Source organism: Macaca mulatta, chromosome 6 (genome assembly GCF_049350105.2).
Source record: "Macaca mulatta isolate MMU2019108-1 chromosome 6, T2T-MMU8v2.0, whole genome shotgun sequence".
Lineage (NCBI taxonomy): Eukaryota > Metazoa > Chordata > Mammalia > Primates > Cercopithecidae > Macaca > Macaca mulatta.
In genome coordinates, this window is record NC_133411.1 from 83,516,448 (window position 1) to 83,534,376 (window position 17,929).

At 42.6% G+C, this 17,929-nt stretch overlaps 1 protein-coding gene across 3 annotated transcripts in view; it reads left to right on the forward strand.

The window, feature by feature from the left end:
- The window catches only part of PDE8B (phosphodiesterase 8B), a 273,316-nt gene that overhangs the window by 5,417 nt on the left and 249,970 nt on the right, over positions 1-17,929 (forward strand). For 2 of the 3 annotated variants that reach the window (XM_078004920.1, XM_078004916.1), the window contains exon 2: positions 11,168-11,304. The gene's annotated coding sequence lies outside the window, so the exon portion shown is untranslated. Of the gene's footprint in view, positions 1-11,167; positions 11,305-17,929 lie in introns of those variants that run through there. The other variant, XM_078004919.1, reaches the window with a different exon arrangement.

A 17,929-nucleotide genomic window follows, 5' to 3' on the forward strand; every position in this document is an offset into this window, starting at 1 on the left:
GAAAACAGGATCACAGTGAGAGCAGAGAAGAGAGAAGAGGGGGTGGCTATCACCATAGGAGAGGCAGGAAAGGAAGGAGCTCCGCCCCTCACTCTTCCTCTGTTCACCCACTTTCTGGGGAGTTGGGGGAGGCAGGAATGGGGTGGGGAGGTAAGGGATGGGGTGTAGCAACCCCTTCAGGTTCAGTGTCAGCTGGCTTCTGGCTGTTTCAGCCAGTGGGAGGTGCTGGGACAGGCTGGAGGATGGGAAAAGGGGAAAGTCAGGATAGCTCTCCCCTTCCTCTGCCTTGAGTGGCATCTTCAAAATCTTAAAAGCATATGGTCTCTCCCATGAGCCCATTTCCCACTAGACAGGTCCACTGGGGTCCAGCTTCAGCAGAGTGATCATGGCTTCTGAGCTCTGGTGACTTCCTTCAATTGCCCCTCCAGCCTGTGGGTGGTAACAGTTTCTTACTGGTGCTAAAAAACTGTCTCCTGTTTGGTGACTCCATGTTTCCATCCTCTGGAAAATCAATCCCTTGCATTAAATTCACTCTATTTAAATACAGTGGGTGGCTCTGATGGATGTGAAAGGCTTCCCAGGGTAACTCATACTTGAACTGGTTTTTAAAGAATAAAAAGGTATTTGCTAGGTTGAGACACAGGAAGATTGTGTCTGCAATATACTTGGAAGTGTGAAACACTGGAGCGTGGGGACCCAGAAGGGACAGACATCCCAGCAGTGGAGAGCCACTAAAAGATTAGAAAGGAAATACATTATTCAGGTATTTTAGAAAACTCATTTGGCCAGCTCTGCTCTGTATAGATTAACAAAGAAAACATGAGAGTGGCTGTGAAGACTACTTAAGAGACAATCACAACGATTCAGGCTAGAAGTCATGAGGCTCAAACTATATATGCACATAGAGGCGTGATGGATAGATGTGGACACGGGACACACTCTTGCTATTATTCTCTTAACTGTATCCAAGGAGAAAATATCTTATTTTCCTGGCATACAATAGGTGCTCAATAAATGCTTGCTGAATGAATTAGTAACATTCTAATAACTTAATTTGTGTTATGAAACCTCAGTTCCCCACATTTCTTTCCATTAACCAGAACTCTGACCTGTCCCGTGGAGTCTGTTGCCCAGGGTCGCCAGGTTTCTGCCTCCCCATTTAGGACAGCATGGGGTCCTCAACACGGGTGCTCTGGCTTCCCAGCCCTGCTCTAGAGCATCCCTCTCTCTAGTTACTGACTGCCCCTCCTCTATCAGAGCCATTCAATCAGCAGGTATTTATAGACACTTATATACTCATAGCTGGCACCGTGTGGGACACTTCCCACTCATTTATCTCCATCCTTGCAACCGCCCAGTGAAGGGGCTACTTTCATCCTCATTTTATAGACAAAGAAGACAGATGGAGGCTGATAACTTGTCCTGGGTTATGCAGCTAGTAAGTGGCAGAACTGGAACTCATACCCAGGTGTATGACTCTCAAGCCCAGGTTCTGAGCCACTAGGCTAGATTGCCTGGTACTGGGTGCTGTATGTAGCTGGAGAATATAAAGAAATGGACGATAACTTCCATTTCTCTCCCCACTCCGTGTGGGGAAAGTGTGAATGCACAAAGAATTAACTTTGATGCTAAAAATATGTAGTGATTCAATTCAACAAGCGAAAAGCTGCCACAAAGCAGAATGATGACTGCCAGTATAAACAGTAGGGCTAAGAGGAAAGAGAGATCATCCTAGGCTGGGGTAATCAAGGGAGGCTTAAGGAAGTAGGTAGGATTTAACCTGTGGCTTTCCTGCTAGTTAAGGAGACATGCTGAATTCTTCTAAAACAATGCGAGACCAGCTGGGAGGTCACTAGCAGGCCAATGCAAATTGCAGCAGGAAATTAAAGAAGGGAGAGATTTGTATAAACTGGAGAAGGACATCTGGTTGATTCTGGAGCTCTGAGTGCCTGTGGATGGAGCCTGGGTGGACTGCCTGTGGGTGGAATACCTTCTACCAACTTTGCACAACCACCTGTAGCCGACTCATTTCACACATGCACATTCCTAGGTTGAAATAGGCTCCTTCCAGGACTCCAGGTTTTCCTTTGGGTGTGACCTGTCCCCAGTCTTTCTTTTCACACATCACGTGTGATCCCACAGCAGGGAAGACAGATCCCACTACACCTGAGAAAGAGGGACCATCTCTTCCAGTTCTTGGGGATAATAGAATGACAAGCAACACATGAGACTCAACATCAGGTGTATTTGCTTGATGGTATACTCCTTAGGTAACACAGGGAAATGGCCCGGTGACTCCAGGAGGGAGTCAGGGAGCCTGAGCATGCAGGTAAGAGAATGCCTACTTGCCCCCTGTGGTAACATCTGTATCTTTTAAGCATATCCATCATTCCTTCCCTTGTGGGGACTCCTGCCCTACTGTATGTGGTCTAAATGGGACTTGATTGAATATGTCACCCTCCACCACAGGGGCAAGGATATAAACCAGCTGGCCAATCAGACTACTCCATTCTCCTGGCCATAGCGATTGAGCCAAGCCTGGTGATAGATAGTGTGATGGTTAACACTAGAGTGTCAACTTAATTGGATTGAAGGATACAGGTATCTGGGTGTGTCTATGAGGGTGTTGCCAAAAGAGATTACAATTTGAGTCAGTGGGCTGGGGGAAGGCAGATCCACCCTTAATCTGGTGAGCACAATCTAATCAGCTGCCAGCAGATATAAAGCAGGCAGAAAAACGTGAAAACGAGAGACAGGCCTAGCCTCCCAGCCTACATCTTTCTCCCATGCTGTGTGCTTCCTGTCTGAACACTGGACTCCAAGTTCTTCAGTTTTGGGACTCGGACTGGCTCTCCTTGCTCATTAGCTTACAGACAGCTTATTATGGGACCTTGTAATCATGTAAGTTAATATGTAATCAACTCCCCTTCATATATGTATTTGGGTTGGGGATTGGTGCATTTGTATATATCCTATTAGTTCTGCCCCTCTAAGAGAACCTTGACTAATACAGGTAGCCCCTGCTCTCCCGCTGTGCTAGTCTTGAGCTGCAGGAGAGCACCACTTAACAATGGCAGGGCCCCATGTGAGCCCACACTGGCTAATGCTCTGTAGTTCAGGATTTAGCCTGGAGCCTGCCTCAGATATGAAGGGTTGATCTCCTCTGGTCCTTTAAAGGGTACATATCCAGAGACTCTCAGTTGATAGTTGGTTGCTTTGGAGATTTGGGGTCTTCTCAGTGCTAGACTGGTTTACCCTGATTAAGATTAAATTTTACTTCCCAGGACAGAAACACATAATGGTTACATTTAAAGTTAAGGTTATATTTTGCTTTCTGGAACACAAACCCGTAACAGAGGCATAAACCTATGGATCTTTGCACCAGAGGTGATTTGAAGAGGGAATGCAGGCATGCCCACCCCTAGCCCCTACATCTAGGCATCCTGTTAAAGCAAAAGGAGTTTGCATATATACTGACAAGTTTTCTTCCAAGAATATTGTACCAATTTACATTACTACTAAAGAGCTGAAAGCACCTTTTACTCTCCGCCTTCCCAAAACACCAAGCCCAGGTGTTTATGTTTAAAAAAATAATCAATTTGATAAATAATAAATTACAGTAATCTCTCAGCATGCATGGGGATTGGTTCCAGGATCCCTGCTGTACCAAAATCTGCAGGTACTCAAGTCCCACAGTCGACCCTGCAGAACCCACAGACAGGAAAAGTTGGCTCTTAGGTTTTGCATCCCATGAATACTGTATTTTCAATCTGTGTTTGGTTGAAGAAAATCCACGTATAAGTGGAACTGCACAGTCCAAACCCATGCTGTTCAAGGGTCAACTGTATATTGTCGTATACTAATTTGCATTTCCTTGATTTCTAAAGAGTTGGAGTCTTTTTCATATTTATTGTCTGTTTATATTTCTTGTTTTATGAATTACTCCTTTCAGTGTTTTGCAATTATTTATTAGTATGTACATCTTTTTCTTTTTGATTTAGTTTAGTTTAGTTTTGAGACAGTATCTCGCTCTGTTGCCCAGGCTGAGTGCAGTGGTGTGATTATAGCTCACTGCAGCCTCAACCTCCTGGGCTCAAGGGATCCGCCCACCTCAGCCTCCCAAGTAGCTGGGACTACAGAAGTGGGCCACCATGCCTGAATATTTTTCTTATTTTTAAATAGAGACTGGGGTCTCCCTATGTTGCCCAGGCTGGTCTCAAACTTCTAGTCTCAAGTGATCCTACCTCCTCAGCCTCCCAAAGTGCTAGGATTACACGCATGAGCCACCATGCCTGGCCTTTTATTGTTTTTCATTTTTATTTATTTATTTTATTTTTTTATTATACTTTAAGTTCTAGGGTACGTGTGCACAACGTGCAGGTTTGTTACATATGTATACATGTGCCATGTTGGTGTGTTGCACCTATTAACTCGTCATTTACATTAGGTGTATCTCCTAATGCTATCCCTTCCCCCTCCCCCACCCCATGACAGGCCCCAGTGTGTGATTCCCCTTCCTGTATCCAAGTGTTCTCATTGTTCAATTCCCACTTATGAGTGAGAACATGCAGTGTTTGATTTTTTGTCCCTGTGATACTTCGCTGAGAATGATGGTTTCCAGCTTCGTCCATGTCCCTACAAAGGACATGAACTCATCCCTTTTTATGGCTGCATAGTATTCCATGGTATATATGTGCCACATTTTCTTAATCCAGTCTATCATTGATGGACACTTGGGTTGGTTCCAAGTCTTTGCTATTGTGAATAGTGCCACAATAAACATACGTGTGCATGTGTCTTTATAGCAGCATGATTTATAATCCTTTGGGTATATACCCAGTAATGGGATGGCTGGGTCAAATGGTATTTCTAGTTCTAGATCCTTGAGGAATCGCCACACTATCTCCCACAATGATTGAACCAGTTTACAGTCCCACCAACAGTGGAAAAGTGTTCCTATTTCTCCACATTCTCTCCAGCACCTGTTGTTTCCTGATTTTTTAGTGATCGCCATTCTAACTGGTATGAGATGGTATCTCATTGTGGTTTTGATTTGTATTTCCCTAAAAATAAATAAATAAACTCTCCTGGAACTAATAAGTAAATTTAGCAAGGTTGGAGGATACAAAGCATTTTTTCATGTGTCTGTTGGCTGCATAAATGTCTTCTTTTGAGAAGTGTCTGTTCATATCCTTTGCCCACTTTTTGATGGGGTTGTTTTTTTCTTGTAAATTTGTTTAAGTTCTTTGTAGATTCTGGATATTAGCTCTATTGTTTTTTAAGAGTTCTTTGCATATTACAAACTTATCTGCCTTATATGTTGCAAATCTCAGTTTGTCATTTTCTTTGGATGTTTATTATGAATTTTTTCAATGTAATTGCAGTGTAATTTATATAATTTACATACAATAAAATGCATCCATTTAAAGTATATAATTCAGTGAGTTTTGATAAATGTATAACAACATTACCATGACCATAAGCAAGATATAGAATATTTCTGTCACCTCCAGAAGTTCTCTTGTGCCATTTTATATGAATCTAATTTCCATAACTTTAGGTTACTTTTTTCCTATTCTTGGATTTCATATAAATGAAATAATATAATACATGCTTTTCCACAAAGCATATTTTTGAGGCTCATCCATGCTGTTGTATCAGTAGTTTGTTCCTTTTTATTTTTGTATAGTTTTCCATTGTATGACTATCCCACAATTTGATTATCGATTCCCCTATTGATGAACAGGAGGTTTTTCAGTTTTGGTCTCATGAGTAAGGCTGATATGGACTTCTGAGTACAAATCCTTTTGTGGACATATGTTTTCATTTCTCTTGGGTAAATATCTAGAAGCAGAATTGCTATGTCATGCATAAATATGTATGTATACATATACACCTAAGCATATATATAATTTTATAAGACACTGGTGAACTCTTAAAACAAATGGTATCATTTTGTTCTCCCACCAACATTGATGAGCATTTCAGTTGCTCCAAAGCTCTATCAACATTTAGTACTATAGTATGTTTAATATTAGCCATTCTAGTGGACCTTTTTTTTTGGTATTTTCTTGTCAGTTTAATTTGTCTTCCCTGATGACTAATGTTGTTAAACATCTTTTTATGTGCTTATTGGGTATTTTTAGATCTTCTTTTGTTAGGTATCCTTCCAAATGTTTTGATCTTGTTTAAAAATTTTTTGTTTTCTTTTTTTTTAAGTTTCAAGATATTTTTATCTTTGGAAAATACAATCATGTATGTAGTACAGTCCCTAAAAATAAATAAATAAACTCTCCTGGAAGTAATAAGTAAATTTAGCAAGGTTGGAGGATACAAGGCCAATGTACGAGAATCAATTGTTTTTCTATGTATCAGCAACAAAAAAATTGGAAAATAAAAAATGTTAAATGATTATTTATATCTTTAAAAATCTAAGCTACTTAGGGATAAATTTAAATAAAATATATCTAAGGCTTATACACTGAAAATGTATAAAATGCTACTGAGAGAAATTAAAATATATACATCAATGGAAGAATAAATCATGTCCATGTATTGAATTTAATATTGATAAGATATCCATTTCCCCTAAGTTCATCTGTAGATTTGACCAATCCCAATCAAAACCCCTTCAGGCTATTTTATAGAAATTGACAAGCTGACTTTAAAATTTATATTGAAGTAAAAAGCACCTAGAATTGCTAGAAAAAAGAAATTGAAAAAGAAGAACAGAGTTGGAACACTCATACTGATTTCAAGACTTAGAATAAAGCTATAGTAATTAAATAAATGTAGTACTAGGGAAAAAATAGACATACAGGTAAATGGAACAAAACAGACCTGCACATACACAACCAGTTGATTTTTGACCAAATAATCTTGATGTTATGTTTGTGTTCATGAGAGTATTCTTCATTTTAATATTGAAATCATGTTAACTTAGTGAGAGAATGCAGAAATAGTGGTATTAAAGCTAATGGCAAGCTAGCCCATTACAATCTAATAATCAGTGGCCCTGATTTACCAATGCGCAGAGAGAAAATGAACCACTTTTGCAAATCACAGAGATCCAATTTGTAAATTGGGAAATTGCCTTTCCCAGGGTACAAGTCTGTAGGTGGTCCCCAAAGAATTATTAACTATTCACAATAGTTCTTAGTAGTAATTGACTTATTTGAACAAACAATTGGTTCCCATATTTGCTTTAACCAGACTTAAATACTAAATATACTTCACTTCAAATATAGAAGACAGGTTAAAAGGGAGCACTAATCTTACTCTTGGGAAAGTGACATTAAAATGATTTGTGTCTTATTTCTCAAAGTAGCCATTTGCCATTGATTTTACCCATGAGGCAGGCATATAACACCAAAAGAAAGAACAAACAGTACCTTCTGAACTCAATTTTGTGATAGAAATGAGGGTCAGAAATAAAATTATGAGAACCTTTGGGGAACACAGCAATACAGGATGAGAGGGAGTTGGAGAAATGGCTTGCATGGCAATCCCTGCCCTCTCCGAGTAATGTCTCCCTCCACATTTCTTTTGTCTTTCAGAAGATTTTGCTTTCATTTATTTAAGGGTAGGATTCTTATATGTGGTGTTCACATGACTCAGTTGAAGTAATAGACAAGAACACTTTGCAAAGGTTGACATGCTTTATAAATTTAAGGTGTTATTATTGTGCTTCTGAAGGTATAATGAAGACTGAAAAAAGGTGATTATCTACTGAAAATCCTTTGGTGATAGTAGGACTTTAAAAAAATCTTCATTTCCCATCAAATAACCACTATGAACAGTTTGGTACAAATTTTTCCCATCACAGCTTATAAAACAAAAACCCTCATTACAGGGATATAATAAGGAGTTTCTTTTCCCCAGTTCTTTGGGTCTGGCCCAAGGACTGGGTCGGCAGCTGTTTTGCAAAAGCTGGCCACTCTCCCTCCCCCTTTCATAGTCTCTGCCCAATTGGCCAGCAAATTAGTAAGGCTTCATGTCATCCAGTGTTTTAGTAGGAAATTAACAAAGTAAAGTCTCATAAAAAATGTTTAGGAGTTGATGGTATGTAGAGTCACAGTTTAAGAACTCCATATTCCTTACAAGCAGAGTTTCTTCACTACTTCTAGCTTTCCCCACTGATCAGTTAAATGTGGCCTTGTGACCCCATGGCCTTGTTGTCTTCTTCTTTGTACTCTGCTGTCCCTGTTAAGGACATTGAAGGCCAACCGCTAATCTTACTTCCTGGTAAATAAATGGTGCACATGACCAGGATGAAATTCTAAATAGCTCAATGCTATGGAATCAAGTGCCAAGCTAATGTGAGAGTCCTTGGAGGAGGAAGAGGGAGTGAATAGCACAGGGGTTGACTTGGTTGACTAGAGGTTAAAATAATTGGCATCGCATGCTTCCTGCCCTTGTAAGGCATGGCATATTTAAAAACCAGTTGGCATTGTGGAACCTATCCCAGCTCTTTTACAAACTAGCCAAGTGGGCAGTGGTAGATTAGGTAGCTTCTGAATTGGGGGCTCCTTTCATTCATCATGGGGATAGTAATGTGTGTGTTGTACCTATCTCTTGGTGTTATTCTAAAAATTGTATGCGATAATAAATGTGATGAGGTTTTATAAAAATATAAAACACGAAGAATTCTTTTAAGGATTATACCTTTTGACCCAGTCACTCTGCAGAAGAAAAAAAAAGCCAAGTGTTTTCAAAAGCAGAGGTCAAAGCTAGAGGTTTACTTCTACTTGCTCAGTCCTTTACTCAACTCGTTCAGCATGTGTCTGTCAAGAGCTGCAGACCCACTCTTCTCTCACCTTATAGGACCAAATGGTGATAAGAGAAGGTATACACACTAGCTTCATATCCAAAACAACCCATTTGCCCTGCTTTAGAACCCGTCCCCGACTCTGGAAGACTCTCAGATTTCCCAGACTTGCGTTGGAGTTAACAGGATTCACCTGGAACAGAGGGTGTTGTCTACGAAGCGTTTGTATACGTGTGTGTTGGAGGGGGAGCTTGTATCTTTGTGGTGGGGAAGGGATGCAGCAGGAGTGACTTGTGGGGGTCAGAAATTACCCAGGCAAAGTGACTCTGGGAAGACACAGGCAGAGCTTTGGGGAAGTTCTGCATTTCTCTCTCCACATTCATGAAGTTCGATATTGGCACTCGTAACTGACTACGAGCCAGGCTCCTGGGCCCACAACAGGTCAAAATAGTGGTATACTGATACATGCTTAACTGGCTTGGTAGGAGAAAGGGTAGTAAATAAAGCCCTGATTTACAGTGTTAGACAAGTTCTCTGGTGTAAATGCTCCCACCATGTCTGAGTTCAAGCTACCAGCGTGATGTCACTGAACATGGAGTTGGAAAGAGATGTGCAGTCACACACCATATACAATAGTCCCACCATACAAATCTCAGAGACAAATCTCTTCAAGTGCACTGATAAGAGAAAGTATAATAAAATAATTAGGCAGTGATGGGGTTTAAGTATTGATTACTTTTGTTTTCAATATAATTTATTTAATTACTTGCCTCTATAATTTAATTTTTTAAAATGACAGTGTCTAACAACCATTTTGAAAAATTCCTGAAATTTTCATACTCAGCTCTCATGAACCACTACAGGCCTGCTTGAGCATAGCACTGGGTCCAAAGGAAAAGAAGAAAGTGCTGAGTGTGTGGGTGGAACATCTAACCTCTATGGATTTATAAGGCTCCTGCCTATTTCATTCTCTCCCCAGCACGATAAGTGCCCTAAAATAGGTCTAAGACAGAAAATAGGGCTTCTCTAACCAACAACTGCAACAACAACAACCAAACAAAAACAAAAAAACAAAAAACTTCTCCCTACTGGCATAAAAATTCCGCTGTACTCATGGGCTAAACCATATCCATCTTGCAGATAGATATTGGAAGGATTATAGGAAGGGCGAGTTTTGAGGTATAAGAAAGATAAGAACTTAGCCAGGCATGGTGGATCATGCCTGTGATCCCAGCACTTTGAGAGGCCAAGGCAGCTGGATCACTTGAGGCCAGGAGTTCAAGACCAGCCTGGCCAACATGGCAAAACCCCATCTCTACTAAAAATATAAAACTTAGCCAGGTGTGGTGGTGCATGCCTGTAATCCCATCTACTTGGGAGGCCGAGGCAGGAGAATCACAAACCCAGGAGGCAGAGGTTGCAGTGAGCTGAGATCGTGAGTGAGACTGCCTCCAAAAAAAAAGAGGCCGAGCGCGGTGGCTCACGCCTGTAATCCCAGCACTTTGGGAGGCCGAGGTGGGCGGCTCATGAGGTCAGGAGATCGAGACCATCTTGGCTAACACGGTGAAACCCCATCTCTACTAACAATACAAAAAATTAGCCGGGCGTGGTGGCGGGCGCCTGTAATCCCAGGTACTCAGGAGGCTGAGGCAGGAGAATGGCGTGAACCTGGGAGGTGGAGCTTGCAGTGAGCCGAGATCACGCCACTGCACTCCAGCCTGGGCAACAGGGCAGGACTCCGTCTCAAAAAAAAAAAAAAAAAAAAAAAGTAAGAGCTTGAATTATATCAGAATAGATAAGATATTATCATAGAAGGTTCTGGAAGCCAGCTGTGGCATTTGGATGCTCAGTGCTTAGATAGAGGAGAAGCAGAAGAAATGATGGAAACTCTCTGCACTTCACAATTGTGCCCTGGGCCAGTCCTGGCACAATTCTTGAAGAACAACATTTCTTCATGAGATTCTTTTGATAAAGATTAAACAACAACAACAACAAAACAACCTTCTGTGGTCATGCAAACACATCATCTAAAATAGGTCTCCCAGAATTCAGGCCACCGGGTCATTTTCAGTACCATAATGAGATACAAAATGAGAAGGGCCTGTGGTCTAGGCATTACTAAATCCTGCCCCAGTGAGTACACACACAGAGGAAAATGACCAAATGTCATTTCGATCCATTTTCAACCCAATATACTTCTCCTTGAGTGGAAGCAGAGTTAGAAATTTCGTTCTAAAAATAACATTGTGATCTCTGGCCTGGAATAATCATGCCTATCTAAGGCCAGGCTAAAGCATGTGCACGTGTGCAAGTGTGTGTAGGGTAGGATGAGAGAATGTACACTCCCTTGTGTGTATATGCAACAGTCATTTTCTTTTCTATTTTTATATATTTTTCTAGGCAGCAGATGCAACTCTGGAGAAGAGGGCAGGAAAAGAGCCTGCGCTGCTGAGCACTTACCAGGACTTGTCAGGGCCCGGGCACCCTGCGAAGCACCTCATGTTGGTTATCTCACACTAAGCTCGCAAACCTCTCAGGTAGGCAACTTTGTCACACAGAGAGGCTGAGTAACAAGCCCAAAGTCAAACAGCCAGGAAGAGACAGAACTGTATTAAACTTATCTACTGGACCCCAAAGACTACTGTCTTCCCTACACTACTATCACATCCTTCCTGGACTGGAGTTGGCCACAGAAGTTGATCATCTCCATTCCTGTATACCCGGCACCACATTGGTCCCTAGCACAAAGTAGGGTTCACAAATATTTGTTGGATGTAGTGATTTCAAAACAAAGATTTAACCTCTGAAAGTTTGCCTGGCTTCATATGAATTGGGAAGAGACTCCACAACTCTCCTAGATCCAGTGACATGGCTCTAAGCGCCAAGACATTAAACCAGGTCATGGTAGGCTCTAATTCCTGTATTGCATTAACAGTTATTGGTGTATTCATAAGTGTGGCCCTGCTTGTCAACACTCCTCAGCATTCTTTGAAGTCAGATGCCTCTTAATGATAAAGATGCATTGGGTTGTACACCAGACCATGTCTATTTTTGGCTTTGGGGCACAGGGGTGCTTAACACTTTGAGAAAAACCCAATAGAGGAATAGCTAGATTTACAAAAAAAAAGAATCTGTTGGGGAGTGTTTGCGTTACAAAATTATTTACCACAGGGTTTGTTTAAATAGTTCCAAGTTTCGATTGTGTATAGAATATGCATCAACACACCCTGGCCAATGTGCACAGCACTTTCCAGGGCACGTCGATGCTGAGGGCACGGTGGAGTCTTTCCACACCTGCCCGTTCCTGTGCAAGGGGGCACGCGGCTCCTCCCTCCTGCATCCTCCTTTCTCCTCTCCAGGAAGAGAAATGTCCCCTCAGTGTATGCTCAGGAAGTCTGGGGAAGAGACAAGCTGGCTGCTCCTGAGCAGGAAAATTTGAGTGGAAAAATAGAGACTTGGGGAAATCGAGGGGATGAGTAGAATGGATTGTGACATTTGCTAGGAATGTCACCTCAAACCCAGAAAACACCCAGCCCAGGGAGTGAGGCCCACCCTGTGGGACTGTGTGCCCAGGACTCCCGGGGCGTCTTGAGGGAGAAACACAGTCCCCACAGCACAGAGCCCCCACCCATTTACACTAGTTGGCTTCCACCACACAAGGGGGTAACATGAGCCAAATGTTTGATGATGAGGAAGTGAAGTGGAATGTGAGAATCCTCACTGCTGACGTCAAGCTAGCCTTTCATTTTATTTATACCCATGACACTGTGACACAGGATCTAATTTTCCATTGTATTTTTTCCTCTGTTGGGAACCAAGTGAAGACAAGTAATTTTGTGCCTGAGCCTGGAAAACAGTATTTTAAATTTGAAGACAGGGATGATATAAGAGTCTATATCTATCTTCCTCCTGCCCCTCTTCCCTCAAATTACTAAATTAACTGTGGAACAGAGCAAAGGAGTAACACTCCGACAGGGCGTGGCAGCCCGAGAAGTCAGAGCTGGAAGCATCCAGTTACCCGCTCTTCACTTGTGTCAGGCTGTTCCTTCCGGGCACGGGGGCTGGAGGGAGGCCAGGGAGCAGCGAGGCTGCACGGCAGCCCTGGCACAGAGCCCCGGCTGCCGTCTGGGGATGAAACTGGGCTCTGGCACCAGGAGCGTGGTTCCAGCTCCCTGACCCAGAACTGCCTGTGCAGGGGCCGCTCTGCCACTTGTGCCCTGGTGGGACCCGACTCCTCCTGCCCCTCTGAGGCAGGGCAGATTCAGGAACAGAGCTGGATCTGGATGGAATGGCAAGTCAGGGATGTTGGGGTGAAGGCAAGTCATATCCCTTCTGCAGAAGCAGCCTTTAGGGATGTGCCTGTGATGGGGAAGAGAATGATGTGTGTGTTCAGCAAGTGACAGAGTGGGCTTTACCGCAGCTCCTTCCTTTGCTGGCAGACTAGTGGCCTCAGCTCCATCAACAGCCTCCCTCCATTACTCCCCATGGCTTCAGGTCCAGACACAGCCTTTCTAACGTGGGTCCCTCCTCCCACTCTGAAATGGAAGCTCCACCTGGCCCCTGCAGACCTGCCATGATTTCAGTAGGGCCTCTTTTCACCAGGTTTGCAATCATGTTTTTCAGCCTCTAACTCCAGAGAAATCTTGACTTCCTTGTACTTAGTTCAGAAGACATTTGTCGTTCAGGATTCTGATGCAGAGGTCTGATAAGAGAGGCCTTGGGCCTTCCAAGTTAGTAAAACCGACAGTCTGGAGATTCAAAAAATCCCAGAAACACAAGGACAGCCACACCCTGAGAGTTGGCACAGTGCCAGCTCCTGTCACTTGAAATCTTCCAGGATATTTAGACATGGGTGTCAGTAAGTTTTCACTACATTTACCTTGGTGGTTGTGTTTGGGTTTTTTTTGCTTGCTTTTGTAAACAAAGGGTTTCCCATAGCACCAACACAGTCAGACCTGTGTTTTATTGATAAGATGAGACAGCATAATGGCATAGTTCAGCTTCGAGAGGTGGGGGCTAGGAAGCCCCTCTGTGGAGGTACACATAAAGCCTAGAATGGTGCTTCTCACATTTTAATGTACATCACAATCACCTGGAGGTTTGTTAAAACACAGGTTTCAAGGGCTCACTCCCAGCGTCTGAGGTGGACCCCAAATATTTGTGTTTCCAAGTTCCAGGTGACACTGAGGCTGCTATTTGGAGACCACACTTTGAGAACTACTGGCCTAAAGAGCAAATAGGAAGTAGCCATGGAAAGAGAGTGGGAGAGGAGGTCAGAGTAGGCAGCAGCAGAAGCATGTGCAAATACCCGAGCTGAGAAGGAGTTTGGTGGCTGCAGGGAATGGAAAGGTCTGCGTGTCTGGAAGACAGCAGATTGGCAGCCGTGTGGCTTGAGGTAATCTGAGAGATACACCTGACCCTCATCGCCATCCTGAAAATCACTCCAACGAAGCCACCTCCAGTTGTAGTGTGTCGAAGAAGAATAGTTCCACTGAGCCCCGGAGGTGTGCTACTGCAGCATGGGCTAATCAAACTGTGCCGACCCTGTGGATAGTGTGAGTGCTGAAAGGGATTAGGTAGGCAAAGGGCTGAGCGCAGAGTAAATGCTCAGTGCACTGTAGTTTTCTCTCCTCCCTGACTTGAAACACGGCTCTATCTCAAGTTCCCTGTTTTAGCTATATGAAGACATGTTCCTGAATTGGTGCTGAGGTGCTATCCTGCACCTGCAAGCAAAAAGGGTTAATGTGGAGTTCACCCCTGAGACCTGAACTGGGGTCCTGTTGAGTAGATGGCTATAGCTAAGAAATCTGGATGCCTCTTCCTAAGAGCAGTTTTGGACATGTATGTGTTTTCCTCCATCATACCCAACTGATAAATGTCTCAGGTTTTTAAACCAAAGGAAGCATGGATTAGGTTTTTGGAGCCAGAGTGCACAGTTGGCATTAGATCAATTCCTTTCAGACTGCATTTATTGAGTGCTTACTCTGTGCCAGGTACAATGTTAAGTTTGGGAAGACAAAAGTGAACAAGACTGGGTCCCTTCTCTTAAGGAGCTGATGGTCTCACTGTGAGCTTGACACATAATTAACCACAGAGCAGTGGGATAAAAGCCACAACAAAAATCTACATAGAGGGCAAGAAAAACTCGGGAGAGGGAGCCGTTCTGCCTGGGGATGTCAGAGAAGGTCACAGATAGAAAGTGACATCTGAGCCAAGCCTGGAAAGGAAACTTCTAGAGAATAAGCAGGACTGAGGATAAATGAACACATCTCCTTTAAGAACTTTCTTGTTATTGTTTTAAGCTCTGAACTAAATCATCGTTATGAGTTTCTAGGAGATACATGGCCACATGGTGTTAAATTTGATTTAAAATATTGCATAAGCTGATATATATAGAAACACATATGGAAACAATCTGAAAATATTTCTCCTCAAATATAGTGCCATTTGCTTTTACGAATTTGCTATTTCTAGATAAATATGTGAAATATGGTTTGGTCTTCTGAGACTCAGAAGAAATTATATCACTGTCCCAAGAAAAAATAACTTTGGTTGCTAATTCACTCATTCATTTATTTAGTCAGTCAACAAACATTTAGTTAGGAATTTCAATTTTTGAAGCACTGTAATAGTCCATCAGGGTAAACAAAAAGATGTAAGACGTTGTCTTGACTTCAGGACTCTTCAAAGCTTGGGAGTGAGAAAAATACCTGAACACAAATAATTCTAACACAAATCAGAAGTCTATGATATGGGTGAGTACAAACAAAATGCTCCAAGTATCTAGAGGAAAACAAGCTATTTTCTGATTGAAATAATGGGAGAAAGCTTGGTCATTTATGAAGGAGAATTCATTTGCATAGGCCTTGTAGCGTGGAAAGGGATTGGACTTAACAGAAACAAGCGTTGGGGAGGTATTCCAGGCAGATGGAAGTTTGTGAACAAAACAGGTGGGAAACTTGAGGTAACTTGGAAATGGCACTTTGTCCTATTTAGGGGTATGACTTGGGGAAAGAACTGAAATAGATGGATGTCAGTCTCACAGCATAGTTTGAACTTCATTCCACTGGCTGTGGCTTCTCAGAATTTGAAATGCCAAGCATGTGTCACTTGGTTCCTTGTACACTTGTTTCAGTTGGCACCTCAGGCTTGACCTTAATCCTGGCATAATTCTGTCTGGGCCAAGGAAAATTTTAAAAAATATCAGTCTGTGTATGCTGGGAGTAGTAAAATCACGATGCGGCTCTAAAGCCACAGATTGGAAGTTGACCCTTTTCTTCAGGAATTTATGATTCCACATCTGGAGGTTGCAAGAGATAGGTTTTGTGTCCAAGTCCCTTCAGACAACAGGTGAGGGCTTATTTACACAGGTGTGGGCAGGGTTAAAAAATGGTGCAGTGTCTGTGGACTTGTGAGAGCCAGGAAGCCGTTTCCACTCCCTAGGCAGGTGGTAATGGGGCAGGGGATGAAGACGACATTGGAACTTGGAAAGACTTCTGGGTTGCCATGGAGGGATGCAGCTCCAGCCCCTGCTTGCCATCCTGTGCTCGTGCCTTTCATTGACTGAACCTGACTGACTGGAAGCCAGAGGGCCAGGGACCCACTGATGAATTCCCCACAGGTCAGACTCCTAGGGCACAGGACGAGGGAGGAAGGATGGAGGTGATCTGGAGGGGCAGACAGAGCCTCTCCAGCACAATCCTTTCTAGCTTTAATATTTCTATAATGCCAAAACAACCCGAACTACAGTCAGCCTTCGTTTGACAAGTGTGTCCTAAACACCCAACTTGTTCTCAGCAATTTATTTATTAAAAAAAGAAAGGGAATCGATTGGATGGATAGATGAATGCGTGGATGGTGAAGGAGCCTCTGACTGAGAAAATTCACAAGATAATAACTCAACTAGATTGCAAGCTTGGCGAACCCAGGGACTGGACTGGGTTTGTTCATTGTTGACTCCTCACTGGCCAGCACTGAGCCTGAACCTTAGTAGACCCATAATAAACATTTGTCTGAATAACTTGACTGATGAAACATCAAGAGCACCAAACAACATAAAATATGCAATTGGGAGTCTTGGGACAGGAGAAGGCAAAGTTAGGGTAAGGAGCTAACGTTCTTGGACCTAGGAGAAGCATACAGTGACGGTGTTTGTTATTCTGCTTCTAGTAACTTTTACACCAAAGCTTCTAAGCACTTCTCAGGAAACAAAGAACATTTGATGTTGATGGAGAGATAAAGGATAGTCTGTCCCTCAATCATAACTAGTCACTTAAAAGAGCAACATTGTAACACATCCCAACCTCAATTAATTCATCCATTTATTTATCCAGTGAAAATTTATTGAGTGCTGATTTTGTGTTTGGAAATTCAGAAATAAGACATAAACAGGCTCAGCCCTCAAGGAGCTTAGTCTGGTCGGAACTAAAGATAAGACATTAGGAAATACCAGTACCAGTGCTGACTGCGGGGAGCACAGGCTGCTGTGGGAGCAACAGGAAACCTGGGACAGGCAGTGGGTGTCGGAGTAGGTAAGTTGAGCATGGAAGGACTTTCCCACTTCTTTACTTGTTTCTGGCTTCCATCCCTCCACCAGCCATTCACCCCTCCACCATCATCACCCAAAAAGTATGTAAGCAAATGGTTTGTAATGCACATTTCTTTGATTTGGATGCATGTTACACCAGAGTGCCATAACCCAGCCAATAAACACATATGTAGGTTAGAGTCTTATCAGCTAATCAGTGAATGCATGTAGAGGTGGTCCCATCAGCCAATCAGTGATCACACAGAGGGTATGCTCCTTCCTCCAGAGTTTTCGGCAGAGAAAGAGAACGAGAGGTCAGGAAAGCAAAAGTGGGTGTCTGGGTTGGAAGGAGGAGACAACAGGTACAGGAATAGAGGCTGGAGATCCTGTAGACAAATCTGACTGCAGAATATTTTGGAGGATTAGTACTATTTATCTTCAACTCTTTGCAAACAAATGGAAAGTACGTGAGGAGGTTTATTTGTGCTTGTTTGGTTTTTTTGGCCTCTAGCAACAGTTGGGTACAAGATCTCAGAAAGTTACTGATCTGCATGGTCTATATTAACACTGATTCATCTGACTTATGAAGGTGGTTATTGGCTGATTTTTAAATATTGGCAATTTTGTTACAAAAT